Raw genomic sequence first — 16420 nt, 5'->3', positions numbered from 1 at the left:
TCATCAAAGTCTCTTTTATTTTGTTTTTTGAACACCATATTTTGGAAAGTAGTTAATACAGTGTAGTTAATTTTTATGGTACGTATAACCCAGAGGCAAGCAATTAATACTTGAGCAACTTCCCACCGGCATCTCAACATCTCCCACATCCAAAAACAACAAATATGTGACAAAAAAGGTAAAGAAGCTTAAGAAAAAGGCAAGCATGAATTCCTGGAAGAGGCAATTGTTTCTTTTTAAGACCTTGTGACATGTGCGCAGGGGTGCTTTTTGCTTGGTCGAAAATCAGCCAGCAACCAGCAAAATAGATGATGTTTAATGTTCCAATTACTGTTGTGTCTGTTTATAGTGAACGGTTACTATTTGATGGCTTTGAATACTAGGAAACCATCCTCCACACGCAACAATCATCACGTATATTGTTGAAAACCTGCGCTACAGAGTACAGTATTATAAAGTAGGTTGGAGAAAGAAACCTAAAAAAAGTACATTTTGCTAAACACTTGCAGATATTTATTGAGTGATAGGAGCAGAGTGGTGGCCAATCTAAGTCTGAACCCTGGCCAGGGTCACTGTGTTGTGTTCTTGGACAAAATACTTTTCCACCATGGATACAAGTACCATAATTGGTTGGAGGGGGGTTACCCTGCAATGGACTAGCATCCTATCCAGGGGAAATAGAAACACTCCTAATTGCTAATAGACTAGAGAAGAACAGTAGCCTGAGAGGCCACCAAGCTCAATCACCTATACTGTAAAAACCTAAAACAAGTACATTGTGTTGAACACTTGCATTGATCTGGATTACATACCAACCTTGACTACTTTAAACTTTGTAGTGAGCATTAGTTATGGTCAGGAATTCCTTTGGGTTTTGGATAACTAAAATATGCTAAATCTTGTATTTCGGATGGTAGATACAAAAGTGTCCTCCAGACAATCTCATGGTCCCATCCTATGACATACTGCAACTTGGGTTGGGTGGATGTTACTGCATGAACCATAGCATCCACCACCTTGTAAATATGCTGTGATCCAATCCATCCAATGGTATTTGCAATACCTTTGGCTAGGAACAGACAAGAACAAACACTATTAATGCCAAGATTCATACTTCTTCTCAGTGTTTGACTACTTCAAGCAACATCACTTAACTGATTTAGAGCAAATTTAACCATTGAAATAGAAAGTACAACCCAGTCCAGAGAGGATTCTTTGGTTGCCTTGATGCCCAATGATCCAAGCGATCTTTGATGAATCTGTTTAGTAAGAAAAGACAATATCCATTTTTGGATTTTTAAAGAATCCAATCTTGGTTTTCTCAAAGAAACAGCCCCTTAATTTCATTGAGACCTTTGAGCTTTTGTAAGCACCCTCGCGTTTGGATCAAGCTGTGTAAACACTTGGATTTTTACCTTTCCTAAAACTTGATTCCATGACATTCTTTGGTGTCAACATCAAGGTTTTTCCACAATTGATCAAGTTGCTGGACATTCTCATCAGCAGAAGTAATGTACGTTTTAAAATTGCTTGGCTCAATGATAAGAAATGTGACTCCAAAATGCCGCATTTCAATGCGGCGTGAATCAGAAAAGGCTTCTACACCATATTTGGAGATGCAATAGGCTGTGACACCTGGTGTGGCGACTTCCTGAAGAACTCGCAACATTGAAAACACGTCCCTTGGTGCTTTTGAACAGCGGCAAGAATGCTTTGGTAATAGGTACCATCCCCTAAACATAAGCATCAACAATTCTCTTCATTTCTTCCACAGTCTGGCATTCAATTGGTCCTGGGGTATGCAATTCCCGCATTGTTTACTACTGCCCACAAACCTGAAGTCATTTAACAGGAAACAAACTTTCATTTGCATAAAACTGTTTACTGATAAATTATTCCAGAAATACCAGTGGCAGATCTAGGGAAGGGGCTTACCCCCCCCCCCCTTATTTTGGGTAAAATTTAAAAAAGAATATTGCAGAAGGAAGAAAAGCTGTTAGGGCAAGCAAAAAAACCCACCCCCCCCCCCCCCCTCCCCAACCTCCCTAGTTTAAGGTCTGGTTCAACCACTGAATACTCCATACCCGACCAGTGGCTCTGAAATTTGAATTAGCCAATCAGCATTAAAAAGGCAGAAAACACTGTACAGTCTTCGTGTCACTTGCATTTTCACAGGAAAAGAATTTCTGATGGACTTTTTTTCTCACAGGACAGCACATTGATATTCACAAAAACAGACTAAATGCCTGAAATCATTGCAGATTTAAGAAACATGAAATAAATTTGTGCCTCTGAGCTTTGAATTTGTTGCCAAAACAACAAAGCTTGCCAAGCTAGTGTCACCGGGTAGGCCGGGTGATAGTTGAGATATTTTGAACAAAATATCTTGTTCCTTGATAAATTAAACTCAAATACCCAACTTTAGTATTCAAGAAGAAGCCAAAATAATGAAGAAAACAGCTTTGACTGCACTGCATTGCACTGCACTGCACTGACACTGCACTGTACTGCCCCGGGTTCTGAGCTGCCATATACAAAGCCCATGTCTGGTTGACAGCAATAAATATCCCATGCCTTTAAAAATGAAATATTCCAGATTGTTCCTTCTCCTTCCCCTGCCTCTCGACTCTCCACCTCCATGCATTTAGAATAGCCTTTTTCACAGGCAACTTTTCTAATTGCATTACAATATAATCCAATAAGTGTGTGAGGCTATTTGGGGCAATTTTGTAGTCAATTTTGTATATTTCAGTTTGATTACATCGCAATGCAGAGGTGAACAGTTTACCATGAAAAGGGCAATTCCAAAATGCTCTATTCCTCCTTGCCTTTATAATTTCCATTTGACATCCAACCACTTTGTACACTGGTATATGCTATGTACGACTCCAAACACTTTAAAAATGGAAAGGAATCTTAGGGCCTGTTTACAAGGAGAGAGGGTTATCCTAGCAAGCGGGTTACCCTGGCAAGCGGGTTACCCTGGCAAGCGGGTTACCCTGGCAAGCGGGTTACCCTAGCACTCACACATTTCCTCTTTTTTTTCGTCGTTGTGTTTACAAGGCAGCTAGGGTTACCCGGGTAGGCGGGTTACCCTATCTGCGTGCTAGGGTTACCCTGGCAGGCGGGTAAACTTTTTCCCTTGTAAACACTCCAGGTAAGGTTAACCCGCCTACCCGGGTTAACTTTCTAATTGTTTCCAAAACCCTTTGAGTGTAACCGCGCATTATTAACGTTGTCCCGGGCTGTAGGGTTACCCTACCTGTGAAATTTTGCTTGTAAACCCGGGCTATCTTTTGCCCTCCAGCTAGAGTTAACCCGTTTGCTAAGGTAACCCTCCCTCCGTGTAAACAGACCCTTATGCTGCGCATCACGCTGAATTCTTTCTCATTGTTCTCAGGCTAGTAGGGGGGATTTATCTCAGCATTTAAAGCCCTATTTTGAGTCAGACGTGTATGTAATTACGCTTGGTAGTATCAAGATGTTATGGAATCTGTTTTCTGTGTGTTTTTCAGGATCTTCTTCCTAAATTTTGCCCTAAAAGTGCGTGTCTTTCACGCGCAATTACAGTGCAAGGAGATTCGGACGATTTCGTCATCTCGAGGCAATGTATGACTTTTTTGTGCTCCGAAGGTAAGAATATAACCTCTTGTAGCTTCTCCCCACAGTTCGCTAGTATAAGACAAACAAGTTATTATTTGCTGCGGTTCGAAGAATAGCAGCAAATCGTTGTTTTCACGGTTCGCCGGTTTTTGACAGTCTACATGGCGACGCAGGTACTATAAGGGCGGGATTCTGCTGATTTGAGCCATTCTATGCTGACATCGCTGCCAACTTGCTTTCGTTTCGAGATTTTTTATTAATGTCGTTTTGATTTACTTTGTTACCTTACATTTGCTGGCTTTGTCACCCCTCACCCTCGGGGTATTTGTTAAGTGCCTGGCTCTGCATTCGGGAGGGTTCAGGTTTCCTCTAAAAAGGGGGTTTTTCCTGACGGGCACCTTGTTGTTTCCAGGCTCCACGGATATTATGCTGAGGTACCGGGCCTCGTAGCTCCAGACTCCTTTTCCAATTTTATTTTTGTTTTGTTTTTGTCCTTTTCCGACCGACCGACCCAAAATAAGAAAACGCATTCGACAATAAACGAAAAAAAAGGGGGATGGGCTGAAGAGTGAATAAAATAAAATGGATTTCACTTTCAAGACTGAATTTGTTTTGTATACTTTAAATAAATATATAATAAAACCTTGGGACATGTGGATGGATTGTGAATGCTCCCTTGTCAACCTGTCCAGGAATTATATTTTGATGTTTTTGGGTAAATAACTTGTGAAAGTCAGCAGTTATATGTAAGTTTTCATAATTTAAATGTGGAAATCAGACATGATATCTTTTAGCACAGTAACAAATAGATACAAGAAATATTTGAAAGAAATACCAAAATGGAGAAATTTCAGATTTACAAAGAATATAATAACAGAATTTTGGACTATCCCTGCATCTGACAACATTGCTTTCTTCCAGGACGCCAAGAAAATGAAAAAGGCGGAAAAAGAAGCTCAGAGAAAACTTGCCGAAACGCTCGCCTCCAAGGCTGCGAAGGCTCGCTCCTGGTCATTCAAGTCTACGAGAGCAGTGGGAAGCACAAGCGTTTCGCCATTACAAAGCTCGTTCGCTTTCCCATCAGGAAATTACACATCCCGTTTTTCCCCGTCCGTGGGTGGCACAAGAAATATCAGTCCATTTGTAGGCGGTACTCCCCAGAAACGTGGCACGTGTTTTAGCTGTGGTAAACCAGGCCATTGGCGAAATGAATGTCCTTTGTTGGTCGTTGCATAGGCGCAACCAGATGGAAAGAAGTTAAGTAATCATTTTATTGATTTATGTGATAGTGAATCCATATCGGGGAGCAATGATGCCTTTGAGCATGTTTCTGAAATAGATAATAGACCCGTTGAGAAGGGAGATTTTCTAGAGCGGGAATGCCATCCAGACAGCGTTCGAGGGAGGCTTAAAACACATATTTTAGCGTGGAAAGAACTAGAGCCCACTGAAGCGGTTCTGAGTGTAATCAAAGAGGGTTAGAAAATACCATTACACACTATTCCGGAGTCTTGCGTTTTGCGGAATAATAAATCCGCCTTAGATAATAACGACTTCGTCACGGAGGCCTTAAATGATCTCTTAGCCACCCAGTGTATTTCTGTCGTTGAAAGCCAGCCATGGGTAGTGAATCCTCTCACCGTGTCAACCCGGGATGATGGGAAAAGACGTTTGGTACTCGATTTACGGCATGTTAACCCCCAGCTTTTCAAGTATAAATTTAAATGTGAAGACATTACTACAGCTCAGGATCTACTAGGGGAAGGTTATTATCTGTATACATTCGATATCAAGAGTGCTTATCATCACATTGAAATTTTCCAAAGCCATCGAACGTACCTGGGATTCCAATGGTCCTATCAGGGTAAAGCGACTTATTTCGTTTTTAACGTGTTACCGTTTGGTTTGTCCACCGCGCCTTACATATTCACCAAACTCTTAAAACCTGTGATAAGTCATTGGAGGGGTTCAGGTAAAAGAATTTGCATGTTTTTAGACGATGGTTTAGGCGGCAACTCTTCCAAAGAGTCCGCTACTGTTGACGCCAAAGCAGTCAAGGAAGATCTCGGCCAATTGGGCTTTGTTCTCAGTGAAAACAAGTGTGTTTGGGAACCATCCCTCACCCAGACCTGGTTTGGTCACGTTTTCAATATGTCAGAAAACCGTTTGTACGTAATTGAAACCAGGTTGTCAAAACTAAAGGAATCCCTTTCATCAGTTCTGCAAAGAACTGACAATGTTTCAGCCAAACTCCTAGCCCAGGTTACCGGCCGCATTATATCCAGGTCAAAAGCCATTGGTTCGGCCGTTTACTTGTACACCAGACACATGTATTTCGCAATAGAAACTAGGCAATCGTGAGACGCCATTATTCTTTGCTCTTGCTCAAAGGTTAGAGAAGAACTACAATTCTGGGATAAAAATGTGGGCCAGTTAAATGGCAAGAAGCTGTTCGACGAGCCTCATGTTTTTGATTCCGTGGTTTATTCAGATGCATCCGAGCAGGGCTTTGGCACTTACGTAGTTTCCGCAGAACAAAATCTGGTCTGTCAGGGACAATGGGCAGCTAACGTAAAGGGAAAGAGCTCTACTTGGCGAGAATTTAAAGCCGTACACAATATGTTATTGTCCGTTGGACATAGCATTAGGGGGCATAAAGTACAATGGCATACTGACAATCGAAACATCATTCGTGTTATTGACTGAGGGAGCACGAAACCTGATCTTCAATCATTGGTTGAAGAAATTGTCTATTTGTGTGCTGGAAATCACGTTGTGGTTGTTCCCGTTTGAGTACCCCGGGAGCAGAACCAGTTGGCTGATTACCTCAGCAAACTTACAGACGTTGATGATTGGGGTATAAATCCAGATATTTTTCTGTGGATCAGCACTCTATGGGGCCCTTTTACGGTCGACAGGTTCGCAACTTGGTATAACACCATATGTCTTAGATTTAATTCCCGCTTCTGGAATCCCGGCTGTGAGGGCGTGGACGCTTTCACCCAAAATTGGCAGGGGGAAAACAACTGGCTGGTACCCCCGCCAAGCCAGATAATTAGGGTATGGCGATACCTTAAGCTTTGCAAAGCAAAAGGGACTTAAATAATACCCCTGTGGAAAGGCGCTTTGTTTTGGCCCTGTGTATGTCCAGATGGAGTTCATTTAGCTAAATGTGTTTTGGACTGGGTTGGAGTCCCAGAATTCAGCTCGGCCGCCACGACAAGGGGCAGGACTTATAATTCCATGTTCCATGGTGAACGTCTCGAGTTCAAACTTAAAGATTTGTACATAAACTGGCAGTCTATTCCCCAGGGAAGCAGTGACAGAGGTTTTTGCTTGTCAACAAAAGGTTTGTGTGAACATTACATTCGAGGTTAAACAAACCCTTAACTTTGCCGCCTACGGCATTAGTAAAATTGCAGCCCACAGGTGGCAAGTAAACGAGGAACCCGCAGGTGATTTATTAAGGAACCCACAGGAGGTTTTGAACATCAGGCACTTAAATATTGTTCACTACACTCACAGGTGGTGTTATAATATTCATAGTAGGGAAATGTTTGCAGTCTAATATTAGCATCGGAGATGTCTTTAATCTCATACTTGTCTTTATCACGCACAGTCTCTCTGTCTCTCACAGGTTTAAACCTCCTCGATCAAGGCCCGTGGAAGGAGCTTCATGACCGTACAAGATCCGGCCACGGAAACAGTCATCTCACCCGCTTGTTTGAAGCGTTAAAGCAAACAGCCCTTTCTTCAAAAGCTTGTGGAACAGTTGTTAACTACACTCTAGGCTAGTTCTTTAAATCGTTGGATTAAGTTCGCTCGCGACAATAATTTAGTCGTTTTTTCTAGTTACTGTTGTTGATGTCGCTTTGTATTTTGGCTATTTGTCTACTTCGCAAGTTTCTGCCTCCGTGATAGAAACTAATTTTTGCGCTTTAAAATGGATTCACGACATTGCTGGCGTTCACAACCCTATGGTTAGCCCTTTCGTTAGAAATGTAGTAGAGGGGAAAATGCCAAACCTGTAACAAAGAAGTCACCTATTTCTCCTGAAACACTTACAGCATGTTGTGCTGAATACGAGCATTCTAGGGAGCTACCAATACGTAGAGACAATTTCTATGGTCTTACTGTTGTTCGCAGGGTTCTTTCGGTTTAATGAACTTGCAGCTCTTGCAATCCAAGACATGAGTATTAGTGAAACCCACTTAACTGTCAAAGTGACCAAGAGTAAGACTGATCAATATCGAAAAGGCAATGAAGTAGTGATCAGCAGATCTGGCAAAGTGTTTTGTCCTGTTCTTAGTTTGGAAATATACATGGCTTTACCAAGCATTAGTACACCTCATAAGACATCAGATTATTTGTTTAAGCCCTTAGTTAAGGTCAGGTCTGGAAATAAAGTTATCGAGAAGGTGAAACCGCTTAGCTATACTCGTGCAAGAGAATCCGTAGTCGGCCTTCTAAGTAAGTTTGTACCCACTACGGATATCATTAGTTTGCATTCATTTAGAGCGGGAGATGCAACTTCAGCGGCTAACGCTCAAGTTCCCGATAGATGCTTGAAACGACATGGCAGGTGGCAGTCGGAGACCGCTAAGGATGGCTACGTCGAGGATTCCCTCGACAATCGTTTACTTGTTTCCCAGTCCCTGGGGATTTGATTTGATTTTACTGACATTCCCGTTCCCGTTCTTTGTATTTCTATCCAGTGCAGCAGTCAGTTCCCCTATTTAACAAGTGACAAGTTGTGTTTTTATTTGTTGTCTATTAGAGGGAATAGGGGAAACTTATTATTTGCTGCGGTTCGAAGAATAGCAGCAAATCGTTGTTTTCACGGTTCGCCGGTTTTTTGACAGTTTTCATGGCGACGCAAGTACTATAAGGGCGGGATTCTGCTGATTTGAGCCATTCTATGCTGACGTCGCTGCCAACTTGCTTTCGTTTCGAGATTTTTTATTAATGTCGTTATGATTTGCTTTGTTACCTTATATTTGCTGGCTTTCTCACCCCTCACCCTCGGGGTATTCGGGAGGGTTCAGGTTTCCTCTAAAAAGGGGGTTTTTCCTGACGGGCAGCAGGCACATTATCGTTATCTGTACTTCTGTTAGTCTAATTTCACATATGTACCTTTCGGTTTTAATAAACTCAAACGGGGTCTCATTGCTCGCAGAATGCTGGGCTAAGCGCTGCAGTCCGTTATCCAGTGCAGCAGTCTATCCAGTAACTGGTCCCAAATTACTTTCTGTATCCTTGCAAATGTCATGACTTCCATCTCCGTAAGACTTACCCGCAATTTTTGAGCAAATAAACATTTCGCCGATGGCAACCACCATTACGGTGGCTTGCATACTAATTCGCTAACTTAACAAAACTCTCCCGAGAGAGGAATATGACGAAAAGGGCTGAAAAATGATGGCCGGAAATAGTGTAATTTTCTCAGCTTCCGGTATGCCAAATTTGCTGGAAATAGATTCAAAAACGGTTTTTGTTTCGTTTTTTTTTTTCTTCGGGTCACTCATGATCCTATGTTATGCCATTTGCCGGAAGTAATTACGTCATCGGAGATTTCACAACGACTACGACTGATGGTGCAATAATAAAGGTTGTGTTGATTAAGTGATGTGGTGTCTGCAGTAATCAATGAATCGTCAAGGACTGCTTTGGAAGGTACACTGCATTGCGACCGTAGTGCGAAGAAAACAGTTTAATTTTAAAAGCCCGGTTAAAAGATCTGAAAGATCTTCTTGTTCCCTAGGTTGGACTCAGTTCAGCAGACTCAAGATTCATTTTCACACAGAAAATAAAACAGGGCTCCAACGCCTCCCTTGTTTCTCGATACGGACAAGACATAGAACTTTTATGAATTTAACAGGGAAAATTATTCAAAGCAGAAATCATTGCAGTAACTGCAATCACTACAAGCGTTTATCAAAGAGGAAGCTTATAAAAAGTAAACAATCATGGCTCTCGTCAATGTTAACCGAAAGAACACCGACCAGTTTTACCGTTATAAGATGCCAAAACTCCTAGCCAAGGTAACACTTTACACTTAGTACTTAACTACTGCACACTTGGATTGTTTCACTTACATTTGAGCACCATGTTACATGATGTTGGTCTGAGGGCTGATCATTCATCAAGACAGCAACTTTGTCACATGTAACTTAGACTCTATAGTTGATGCTGCTCTCATCTTGCAAACTTTTTTCAGTGTTGTGATTGCTGAAAAATCTGGCAACAAGTTACAAAATGCTAAAGAATTTTTTGTGCTGACATCGCAATGATAACGACGTTGTAGATTTGAGTTTGAAAAATACAATTTTGTCATAGACTTGTCGCAAGCTTATTGCAGGTGACTAAATTTTACAGAGTACAATAAGTCAGCATTTGGAGATGTATCAGTGTTGGACATAACTTTTATTATATACTGTAACAGAACAAATCTCTATTTCAGCCAGACAGTCGTGTTCTGAATTTGGACAGACATTAAAATAGGCATACATGATGTACATTTAAGTATGCTGAGCAATGCTTTGTGAGGCAATTTTCAAGTGAGATGTTTATTGCATGTTTTATGCAAGTCAGGGGAGGCTACTAAAGCAAAGAAAACTATGGATTTGTCATTTCTAAGATCTTCCAAAGCAAACATGGCCTACAAAATCTTTAGCCGAAATCTAAGTCATTTTGGTGCTCAGTCATGGTGTCTGGTCATAATGTAACAGTCAGGCAGTTTCACAAAATTTGGTGGGGCATGTCTGACAACTGACTGTTATTTCCAGCATTGTGTGCAATTCTCAAGTTCTACCTTACACTTCATGGAGTTTGTTTATCTGCATTTAACAAATTTCCACTGCCAAGGGGAAAACATATATTTGTACCACGCTATTTTGTTCACTTTCCACCATATCTAGGTAACCAAAGTTAGAAATTGTAATATCATAGAGTCTGACAAAATTTTGTTACAGATATTTCAACTTAACCTCTCTTAATTTTCAGGTTGAGGGCAGAGGGAATGGAATCAAAACAGTTATTGTCAATATGGTGGAAATTGCCAAAGCACTGCAGAGGCCACCTGCATGTAAGAAATCTTTTTGTTGCATGTCTGTGTTTGTTATGTCTTGTACCAGCTTCCTTCATCATGGAAATATGCGTTTACCATCTGTGTTAGATATCTTTGAGCAGATGACATATCTCCATAAAATGTTATCAGAATGATTGGTTTAATATTTTTATTTCCAGTTTAAAATACTCTTTGTGGCCTTAAGCAACATACATTGTAAAGGTTAAAGGAGATAGGTAGTGGGTAACAAAATACTAGTTTTAATATTGCATACAGCTCTTCAGTTCTTTAGTCAGATCCCATCCCTGTTCTGAGATAACCAAAGGTTTTTTATTATTGAAAATGTTCCGTTTTGTTGTCCTATGTTTTTTTCTCATCATATGGGTTCTGTAAAATTAATGAGAAGAAACCCAGTTGTGATGTGATGGAAGAACTCTGATATCACTTTGCTTTTCTTAGATCCAACCAAGTACTTTGGTTGTGAACTGGGTGCACAAACCCAGATTGACTTAAAGAATGAACGTTACATTGTGAATGGATCACATGATGCAGAAAAGTTGCAGGACATTCTTGATGGCTTTATTGAGAAGTTTGTTTTATGCCCAGATTGCGACAATCCAGAAACTGTCTTGGTATGCTTCTTTACATTGTTCAGAGTGTTAAGAATGCTTGTGTACTGACGTTGCCTGATCATGCAGCTAAAGAGTTACAACTATATTGCATTTAAAGTTGGCAAATAGGACATGGCACCTCTGTATTTCTTCATGTCTGTCAATTGACAGATGGTTCTGAAACTTAAAAAGAAAGAAAAAACAATAATAGTTGGTGTGGGTCAATTTTGAGGCTCGACTACATGTAGTTCTAATTCTATTATTTGTTTTGTTTTAGACTGTAGAAACCCGGAGAGAAAGAATTGGTCAGTCCTGCAAAGCTTGTGGACATAGTGGAGTTATCAGTATGCAGCATAGGTTGATAACCTTCATTTGCAAGAATCCTCCAAATGAGTCGGGAACACCTTCAAAAAAGTGAGTAGCATACCGGACACTTTGGTCATGAAATGTTCTGTTTCGTTGCTGTCAACATGAACATGCTGCACCAATCAGGAGCCCTGTTTTTTGGGAAAGGTAGTTTGTGGGGTATGCACAGGATATAATGATCTCACGCATTTTTCCTTGGGAGGAGGGGGCAACAAGTTGTTGCAGTGAGAAAATAATGTAGTTTTTGTTCTACAGAGACACAAGCCCAACTCACAATCCTATGTAGCCAGGTGAAAATGGAATTGAAAACCCTGACTTTAACAGAGAGGTATGTCAAGCTAAAATAAATCCTGATGCTGGTCAGTAGCTGTGTTACATGTATGTTACAAAGTAATGAATGAAGTAGTGCATGCTGCCAAGTACCATCATTTTTCATTTGTAATATTATAAGCATCAGAATGCAGTGATTGGACAGTGTGCTTTAATATGTTCCCATCTGAGCTTGAATGGGTGAAAGTCTATATTTGGATCATGAATATTGCTACTCATCTGATATTATTGATTGGTGGCTGACAATGATAAGATAATTTTATTAACAACTTCAAGTCAGTCTTGAGCCTTGTGTTAGACTGATTTTGAAATACTTTTAGCCTAATTGCTACCTGAATGGCAATCCACTCAGGACTGTAAGCATTTACAGTGATCAACCAGGAGATTTTATCTTTATTACTACAATTTCTTCAAAATATTACGTGGAGAAATGTGAGGAAACCACTGTGAAGACTTTGTCACTGAGCTTGGGTATCAGTCAACAGGCTAGTCAAAGTTGATTGAGCCAATTTTGTTATTTGCAGCCTGTCGCAGCAGCAGATGATGACTGGAGTGAGGATACGAGTGATGCCGCTGTTCAAGCGAGAACAGAAAACCTTCCTTCAGGAGTCAAGGGATTGGCATTGACTGTTGACAGTGAAAAACCACAGAAAGAGCGCTTCAATCTGTTTTGTGGTTTTGTTAAGGTATGTGTACTTAAAATAATAATGCTTATCTTTGGCTTCCTTTTGAGTTAAGTATTTTACAAGGTGACATTCGCAACTGGTCATGCATTAAATAATGGTGCAGTACTGAATTGTTTGTGTGAGATTTGATTTTATTCTTAGTTTCAAACTTCCCTTCTTCAAATGAAAAGTTCTGTATTTACAAAATTATTCCATCTAAATAAATCTGAGCTCATTGTATCTTTTCTGAATAGAAAAAGAAGGAATTAAACTCTTTGGAAAAGAGTGTTAAAGAGATTGTTGCAGAAGCAGAAAGGCTGGACATTAAGGACAAGGCAGTCCGAGCACTTAGTCAGTTACTGTTTGACAAGAATATGGTCAGCCAAATTCCAAAATTTCGTGCTCTGTTTCTGAGGGTAAGTGTTTGTTTCTCTCCTTTCAATTTATTGTAGGCATCTATGCAAGATTTCAAACATTTCAAGGTTTATGCAAATTGTTTCATTGGCATCAGTAACAGAAAGAAATCCTCTCGTTGAGATTTTTAACCAGATGGAAATCACAATGATCACATACTGTGTGATGTTTGCTCACACAGTCTTGATTATTCACTATCAGATAATTTTTCACTCAAATAGACCACCTAAAATGCATCTTTGTTTATCATGCACATAAATAATGCAAGTGGGATTTGCAGAGGCAGAGACTAGCATGCTCGACTAAATATCAAGTGGTTCAGGTTCAACCCATCCAGCCGCCAGTTTATTGTGTTCTTGGGCAAGATGTTTTACTCTCTCGGTGCCTCTCTCCATCCAAGGGTACAATTGAATATCGGCAAATTTAATGCTGGGGGTACATGTAATGTTGCGATGGACTAGCATACTGCCGGGGGGAGTAGAATACTCCAGATCTAGTTACCTCCTGCTGTGGAAACCAGACATGACCACTTGCGTAATGGACCACTAGGTTCAAATGCAGAATCTACGTGACACAGAAAATTTCACCACACTATTCAACTAGACTATTATGTATCTTTTTCAGCTTTGTTTTTAACTTTTCTTGTTATTTCACAATCAGTTTGTTCATGGAAACCACAAGGCCCAGAAGTATCTGCTGGGTGCATTTGAGTTGCTTGTTGAACAGTCATTTCCTGCAGAGTTAATGCCAAAGGCTGCTGACATTTTAGAGGCTTTCTATGACCATGACCTGCTGGAGGAGGAAGTGATCTTGCAGTGGAGTGAAAAGGTACATTGATAATCAATTTTATTTTTATAACTATCAAAAGATTCTTTATTTTCTTGATTGGCAGAATAAGATTTGTGTTGTGTTTGTGTTTGCACTGTATTTTGTCTTAAGTTGAGCTCACATCCTTGCCAGTCCTGCAGAATAAAGAGATGTCCCTCTGTGTGCTCTTGATTGTTCTCTTACTTAAAGGCATCTTAGATTCAACTTGAAAAATTTCAAACTACAATGTAAACTAGTGATTTTCAGTTGTAGCTGGAGAGATCTGAGTAATGTTTTGGATCGCTTGTTTATCATTCTCAAGCATTAAAACTATGTCATGTTCTGTTTGGTTTTTGTCAGGTTTCTAAAAAGTATGTGACTAAGGAAGTGTGCTCTCAGATCCATGAGAAGGTGGCTCCTTTCATCAAGTGGCTGAAAGAGGCAGAGGAGGAAGAGTCTAGTGATGAGGAGGAAGAAGAGGAGGTTGAAGTGGTTTACGACACCAAGGCCCAGCAGCTGAAGGCTCATGTTGACAATGCAGCTGCCCATGAAGAGGAGGATGACTTGGACATCGATGCTATTTAACTGTTCCTCCAAGGACTGAAGAGGGATAAAACTTAGTTTAATTATTACTTACCCTTGCAGAAAAATAACTTTAAATTTGTTTACGTTTGAATATGTGTACTACTTGCTCTTTTTCCCAGTGGGAACTGTGCCTTAAAATAAGTTTGGTACTGATTATAAATTGATATGTTGACATAACTTTTGCATGAAAAGGAGTGTCATGGAAGACGTTTAAGCAGTTCATTGTTCACAAGAAAGGTTGCACAGAGGATATTTGATTTTCCATTGAATTACAAAGCATTTGTTTGTGTTTTGGAGTGTTGGTTTCAGTTAAGCTTAACAGAGGGCAATAAAGTAATTTCACAAAACCACCAGTTATCAAAGTTTGTTTTAATTTGTTTTTTGAACGCCAAATTTCGGAAAGTAGTAAATACAGTCTGGTTAATTGTTATGGTATGTGTAACCCAGGGGTTAGCAATTACAACTTGAGCAACTTCTCACCGGCATTTCAACATCTCCCACATCCAAAAACAAGAAATATGTGACAAAAAAGATAAAGAAACTTAAGAAAAGGGCAAGCATAAATTCCTGGAAGAGGCAGTTGTTTCTTTTTAAGACCTTGTGACAGGTGCGTAGGGGTGCTTTTTGCTTAGTCTAAAATCAGCCAGCAACCAGCAAAATAGATGATGTTTAATGTTCCAATTACTGTTGTGTCCATTATAGTGGATGGTTACTATTTGAAGGCTTTGAATATTAGGAAACCATACTCCACACGCAACAATAGTCAAGTATATTGTTGAAAACCTGTTCTACAGACTACAGTATTACAAAGTAGGTTGGAGAAAGAAACCTAAAAAAAGTACAAGTCATTTTGCTAAACACTTGCAGATATTTATTGAGTGATAGGAGCAGAGTGGTGGGCAGTCTAAGTCTGAACCTTGGCCAGGGTCACTGTGTTGTGTTCTTGGACAAAACACATTACCACCCACGGATACAAGTACCATAATTGGTTGGAGTGGGGCGTTACCCTGCAATGGACTAGTGAGCATTAGTTATGGTCACGAATTCCTTTGGGTTTTGGATGACTAAAATATGCTAAATCTTGTATTTCGCATGGTAGATACAAAAGTGTCCTCCAGACAATCTCATGGTCCCATCCTATGACATACTGCAACTTGGGTTGGGTGGATGTTACTGCATGAACCATAGCATCCACCACCTTGTAAATATGCTGTGATCCAATCCATCCAATGGTATTTGCAATACCTTTGGCTAGGAACAGACAAGAACAAACACAGTATTAAGGCCAAGATTCATACTTTGTTTGACTACTTCAAGCAACATCCCTTAACTGATTTAGAGCAAATTTAACAATTGAAATAGAAAGTACAACCCAGTCCAGAGTGGATTCTTTGGTTGCCTTGATGCCCCACGATCCAAGCGATCTTTGATGAATCTGTTTAGTAAGGAAAGGCAATATCCATTTTTGGATTTTTAAAGAATCCAATCCTGGTTTTTCTCAAAGAAACAGCCCCGTAATTTCATTGAGACCTTTGAGGTTTTGTGAGCACTCTCGTGTTTGGATTAAGCTGTGTAAACACTTGGATTTTTACCTTGCTCATAAAGCTTGATTCCATAACATTCTTTGGTGTCAACATCAAGGTTTTTCCACAATTGATCAAGATGCTGGACATGCTTGTCAGCAGAAGTAAAGTTCATTTTAAAATTGCCTGGCCCAGTGATATGAACTGTGACTCCAAAATGCCGCATTTCAATGCGGAGTGAATCAGAAAAGGCTTTTACACCATATTTGGATATGCAATAGGCTGCGACATCTGGTGTGGCGACTTCCTGAAGAACTCGCAACATTGAAAACACGTCCCATGGTGCTTTTGAGCAGCGGCAAAAATGCTTTGGTGATAGATACCATCCCCTAAACATTAACATCAACAATTCTCTTCATTTCTTCCACAGTCTGCCATTCAATTGGTCCT

The 16420-nt window shown here is 40.2% G+C and overlaps 1 long non-coding RNA gene and 3 pseudogenes across 4 annotated transcripts in view; 2 read left to right on the top strand and 2 right to left on the bottom strand.

Annotated features, from left to right (window-relative positions):
- LOC149111394 (uncharacterized) lies at positions 1–1932 on the bottom strand. Its single transcript, XR_016207801.1, has 2 exons — positions 1416–1932; positions 1–1063 (listed from the first exon to the last, which is right to left on the bottom strand). It is a non-coding gene; the product is annotated as an uncharacterized LOC149111394 (long non-coding RNA).
- A 1568-nt stretch (positions 1933–3500) lies between these two features.
- LOC149111392 (eukaryotic translation initiation factor 5-like) lies at positions 3501–14797 on the top strand (annotated as a pseudogene). Its single transcript, XR_016207821.1, has 10 exons — positions 3501–3633; positions 9365–9644; positions 10606–10687; positions 11129–11301; positions 11558–11728; positions 11888–11974; positions 12501–12662; positions 12896–13057; positions 13716–13883; positions 14223–14797. The product of XR_016207821.1 is annotated as a eukaryotic translation initiation factor 5-like (transcript).
- Positions 4331–8629, top strand: LOC149111393 (uncharacterized; annotated as a pseudogene). Its single transcript, XR_016207818.1, has 2 exons — positions 4331–6952; positions 7241–8629. The product of XR_016207818.1 is annotated as an uncharacterized LOC149111393 (transcript).
- Positions 14798–14801: 4 nt separating the features above from the next.
- LOC110056676 (retinol dehydrogenase 7-like) overlaps positions 14802–16420 on the bottom strand; it is a 3954-nt pseudogene continuing 2335 nt past the window's right edge. The window contains exons 2-3 of the transcript XR_016207819.1: positions 16040–16420; positions 14802–15698 (exon numbers count right to left, since the gene is read on the bottom strand). The exon at positions 16040–16420 is cut by the window's right edge and continues 41 nt beyond it. The product of XR_016207819.1 is annotated as a retinol dehydrogenase 7-like (transcript). The remainder of the gene's footprint in view (positions 15699–16039) is intronic.

The sequence above is a fragment of the Orbicella faveolata genome, unplaced genomic scaffold (genome assembly GCF_042242905.1).
Source record: "Orbicella faveolata isolate gen_17 unplaced genomic scaffold, um_ofav_v1 contig_24, whole genome shotgun sequence".
NCBI lineage: Eukaryota > Metazoa > Cnidaria > Anthozoa > Scleractinia > Merulinidae > Orbicella > Orbicella faveolata.
The sequence above is the reverse complement of the archived record's forward strand: the minus strand, read 5'-3'. Positions and strand labels throughout refer to the sequence as shown.